Here is a 5609-nt window from a genome sequence, read left to right on the forward strand (position 1 = left end):
GCTAAAAAGAACCATGCTTTTATGTATCATGATAGAAGACAGTCTCATAGGAGTTGTAATGCTTTTGATTCACATGCCTATGATTCTTATGCTATGTTTGCTTCTAGTTCTTCCTTTATGCATGATAGAGATATGTCTGGGAGATATGTTCATCATGTGCCTAGAAAGAATATTGTTCATAGGAAAGTTATGGATGGTCCTTCTACAATATATCATGCTTTAAATGCTTCCTTTGCTATTTGTAGAAAGTATAGGAAGATAGTTGCTAGGAAATTAGGGGCAAAATGCAAGGGTGATAAAACTTGCATTTGGGTCCCTAAGACAATTGTGACTAACCTTGTAGGACCCAACAAGAGTTGGGTACCTAAGTCCCAAGCCTAAATTTGCCTTGCAGGTTTATGCATCCGGGGGTTCAAGTTGGATTATCGACAGCGGATGCACAAACCATATGACGGGGGAGAAGAAGATGTTCACCTCCTACGTCAAAAACAAGGATTCCCAAGATTCAATAATATTCGGTGATGGGAATCAAGGCAAGGTAAAAGGATTAGGTAAAATTGCTATTTCAAATGAGCACTCTATCTCTAATGTGTTTTTAGTTGAGTCTCTTGGATATAACTTGCTATCTGTTAGTCAATTATGCAATATGGGGTATAACTGTTTATTCACAAACATAGATGTGTCTGTCTTTAGAAGAAGTGATGGTTCATTAGCTTTTAAAGGTGTATTAGACGGCAAGCTTTACTTAGTTGATTTTGCAAAAGAAGAGGCCGGTCTAGACACATGTTTAATTGCTAAGACTAGCATGGGTTGGCTGTGGCATCGTCGCTTAGCACATGTAGGGATGAAGAACCTTCACAAGCTTCTAAAGGGAGACCACGTGATAGGGTTAACTAATGTGCAATTCGAAAAAGATAGACCTTGTGCAGCATGTCAAGCAGGTAAACAAGTGGGAGGAGCACATCACAGCAAGAATGTGATGACCACATCAAGACCCCTAGAGCTGCTACATATGGACCTCTTCGGACCTGTCGCCTATCTAAGCATAGGGGGGAAGTAAGTATGGTTTAGTTATTGTGGATGACTTTTCCCGCTTCACTTGGGTATTCTTTTTGCAGGATAAGTCTGAAACCCAAGGGACCCTCAAGCGCTTCCTAAGGAGAGCTCAAAATGAGTTTGAGCTCAAGGTGAAGAAGATAAGGAGCGACAACGGGTCCGAGTTCAAGAACCTTCAAGTGGAGGAGTTTCTTGAGGAGGAAGGGATCAAGCACGAGTTCTCCGCTCCCTACACACCACAACAAAATGGTGTGGTAGAGAGGAAGAACAGGACGCTCATCGATATGGCGAGGACGATGCTTGAAGAGTTCAAGACCCCCGAGTGCTTTTGGTCGGAAGCCGTGAACACGGCCTGCCACGCCATCAACAGGGTCTACCTTCATGGCCTCCTCAAGAAGACGTCATATGAGCTTCTAACCGGTAACAAACCCAAAGTATCTTACTTTCGTGTATTTGGGAGCAAATGCTACATTCTAGTGAAGAAGGGTAGAAATTCTAAATTTGCTCCCAAAGCTGTAGAAGGGTTTTTGTTAGGTTATGATTCAAATACAAAGGCATATAGAGTCTTCAACAAATCATCGGGTTTGGTTGAAGTCTCTAGTGACGTTGTATTTGATGAGACTAATGGCTCTCCAAGAGAGCAAGTTGTTGATCTTGATGATGTAGATGAAGAAGATGTTCCGACGGCCGCTATACGAACCATGGCGATTGGTGATGTACGACCACAGGAACAAAAGGAGCAAGATCAACCTTCTTCCTCAACTATGGTGAATCCCCCAACTCAAGACGATGAACAGGTTCATCAAGAGGAGGCGTGTGATCAAGGGGGAGCACAAGATGATCAAGTAATGGAGGAAGAAGCACAACCGGCACCTCCAACTCAAGTCCAAGCGATGATTCAAAGGGATCATCCCGTCGATCAGATTTTGGGTGACATAAGCAAGGGAGTAACTACTCGGTCTCGATTAGTTAATTTTTGTGAGCATTACTCTTTTGTCTCTTCTATTGAGCCTTTCAGGGTAGAGGAGGCCTTGCTAGATCCGGACTGGGTGTTGGCCATGCAAGAGGAGCTCAACAACTTCAAGAGGAATGAAGTTTGGACACTGGTGCCTCGTCCTAAGCAAAATGTTGTGGGAACCAAGTGGGTGTTCCGCAACAAACAAGACGAGCACGGAGTGGTGACAAGGAACAAGGCTCGACTTGTGGCAAAAGGTTATGCCCAAGTCGTAGGTTTGGACTTTGAGGAGACTTTTGCTCCTGTGGCTAGGCTAGAATCCATTCGTATTTTGCTAGCATATGCCGCTCACCATTCTTTCAGGTTGTTCCAAATGGATGTGAAGAGCGCTTTCCTCAACGGGCCAATCAAGGAGGAGGTGTACGTAGAGCAACCCCCTGGCTTCGAGGATGAACGGTACCCCGACCACGTGTGTAAGCTCTCTAAGGCGCTCTATGGACTTAAGCAAGCCCCAAGAGCATGGTATGAATGCCTTAGAGACTTTTTAATTGCTAATGCTTTCAAGGTTGGGAAAGCAGATCCAACTCTTTTTACTAAGACATGTGATGGTGATTTGTTTGTATGCCAAATTTATGTCGATGACATAATATTTGGTTCTACTAATAAAATGTCTTGTGAAGAGTTTAGCAGGGTAATGACGCAGAAGTTCGAGATGTCGATGATGGGCGAACTGAACTACTTCCTTGGGTTCCAAGTGAAGCAACTCAAGGACGGCACCTTCATCTCCCAAACGAAGTACACGCAAGACTTGCTAAAGCGGTTTGGGATGAAGGACGCCAAGCCTGCAAAGACTCCGATGGGGACCGACGGACACACCGACCTCAACAAAGGAGGTAAGTCCGTTGATCAAAAGGCATACCGGCCAATGATAGGGTCTTTACTTTATTTATGTGCGAGTAGACTGGATATTATGCTTAGCGTATGCATGTGTGCTAGATTTCAATCCGATCCTAAGGAGTGTCACTTAGTGGCAGTGAAGCGAATCCTTAGATATTTAGTTGCTACGCCTTGCTTCGGGCTCTGGTATCCAAAGGGGTCTACCTTTGACCTGATTGGATATTCAGATTCCGACTATGCTGGATGTAAGGTCGATAGGAAGAGTACATCGGGGACGTGCCAATTCTTAGGAAGGTCCCTGGTGTCATGGAATTCTAAGAAACAAACCTCCGTTGCCCTATCCACCGCTGAGGCCGAGTACGTTGCCGCAGGACAGTGTTGCGCGCAACTACTTTGGATGAGGCAAACCCTCAGGGACTTTGGCTACAATCTGAGCAAAGTCCCACTCCTATGTGATAATGAGAGTGCCATCCGCATGGCAGAAAATCCTGTTGAACACAGCCGCACAAAGCACATAGACATCCGGCATCACTTTTTGAGAGACCACCAGCAAAAGGGAGATATCGAAGTGTTCCATGTTAGCTCCGAGAACCAGCTAGCCGATATCTTTACCAAGCCTCTAGATGAGAAGACCTTTTGCAGGTTGCGTAGTGAGCTAAATGTCTTAGATTCGCGGAACTTGGATTGATTTATAGCATACATGTGTTTATTCCTTTGATCATGTTCCTTATGCATTTTGTTGCTTAGTAACGGTGCTCAAGTTGTACAAACACTCCCTGGACCTCACAAGTCCGTTGCAAAGTGATGCACATGTTTAGGGGGAGATGTGTTACAACTTGACCCTTTGAGACTAACCATGTGCTTAAGTTTGCTTGATTTAGTCTCAAAGAAGGATTGAAAAGGAAAAGGTGGACTTGGACCATGAAAGACTTCCACTGCACTCCGATGAGAGGGTAACTTATTCCAAGTTCATCTCATATACTCTTATTGCCTTTGTATTCTTATTGAAGATTTTGGTGAGGCAATGGGGTTCTAGGGCCAAGATTAATCCCGTTTTGGTGCTTGATGCCAAAGGGGGAGAAAATAAAGGCCAAAGCGATAAATGGATCAGCTACCACTTGAGAGATTTTGAAAATTGGTAGAATAGAGCTTTTGGTTTGTCAAAACTCTTTTATTGTCTCTCTTGTCAAAAGTTGGCTTCTTGCGGGGAGAAGTGTTGATTATGAAAAAAGGGGAGTTTTTGAAATCTTGAATCAATTTCTCTTGGAATGACTCTCTTTATGTCTTAACATGTGTGTTTGACTTAGAGATAGAAATTTGAGTTTGATTTGCAAAAACAAACCAAGTGGTGGCAAAGAGTGATCCATATATGTCAAATTTGAATCAAAAGAATTTGAGTTCTTATTTGAATTGATTTTGTATTTGTTCTACTTGCTTTATATTGTGTTGGCATAAATCACCAAAAAGGGGGAGATTGAAAGGGAAATGTGCCCTTGGGCCATTTCTAAGTATTTTGGTGATTTAGTGTCTAACACAAGTGCTTAAATGTAAAATGGTGGACAAAGTACAAACCAAGGATAAAGGTATGTTTCTCAGACTTAGTACATTGTTTTATGGACTAATGTATTGTGTCTAAGTGCTGGAAACAGGAAAAATCCAATTGGAGATGTCTTGGCTCGAGCAGCCAAGAATCTGCTCAGTCTGGGAGCACCGGACTGTCCGGTGGTGCACCGGACAGTGTCCGGTGCGCCAGGCTGGTTCGAGCGAAGTGGCCGCTCTCGGGAATTCACCGGCGACGTACGGCTATAATTCACCGGACTGTCCGGTGTGCACCGGACTGTCCGGTGAGCCAACAGTCGGCCGGGCCAACGGTCGGCCGCGCGATCTGCGTGGGACACGTGGCCGAGCCAACGGCTAAAAGGGGGCACCGGACTGTCCGGTGCGCCAACGGCTCTCTGGCTGCCAACGGTCGGCTGCGCCAGTTAAGGAAAGAAATCGGGCACCGGACAGTGTCCGGTGTGCACCGGACAGTGTCCGGTGTGCACCGGACTGTCCGGTGCGCCACGCGACAGAAGGCAAGGATTGCCTTCCCAGATTGCTCTCAACGGCTCCTAGCTGCCTTGGGGCTATAAAAGGGACCCCTAGGCGCATGGAGGAGCACACCAAGCATCCCTTGAGCACTATTGATCACTCACACATCATTCCTGCGCACTTGTTCAACATTCTAGTGATTTGAGCTCCGTTCTAGTGTGCTAGCCATTCGAGCTTAAGTCTGGGTTCTGTGTGTGCGTATTTGCTTTGATCTTTGTGTCTTGTGTGAGTTGCTAATCCCTCCCCTTACTCCGTGCTTCTTTGTGAACATCTTTGTAAGGGCGAGAGGCTCCAAGTTGTGGAGATTCCTCGTGAACGGGATTAAGAAAAGCAAAGCAAAACACCATGGTATTCAAGTGGGTCTTTGGACCACTTGAGAGGGGTTGATTGCAACCCTCGTCCATTGGGACGCCACAACGTGGAGTAGGCAAGCGTTGGTCTTGGCCGAACCACGGGATAACCACCGTGCCATCTCTGTGATTGATATCTTTGTGGTTATTGTGTTTTGTTGAGACTCCTCTCTAGCCACTTGGCAATTATTGTGCTAACACTTAACCAAGTTTTGTGGCTTAAGTTTTAAGTTTTACAGGATCACCTATTCACCCCCCCC

Source organism: Zea mays, chromosome 8 (genome assembly GCF_902167145.1).
Source record: "Zea mays cultivar B73 chromosome 8, Zm-B73-REFERENCE-NAM-5.0, whole genome shotgun sequence".
Classification (NCBI taxonomy): Eukaryota; Viridiplantae; Streptophyta; class Magnoliopsida; order Poales; family Poaceae; genus Zea; species Zea mays.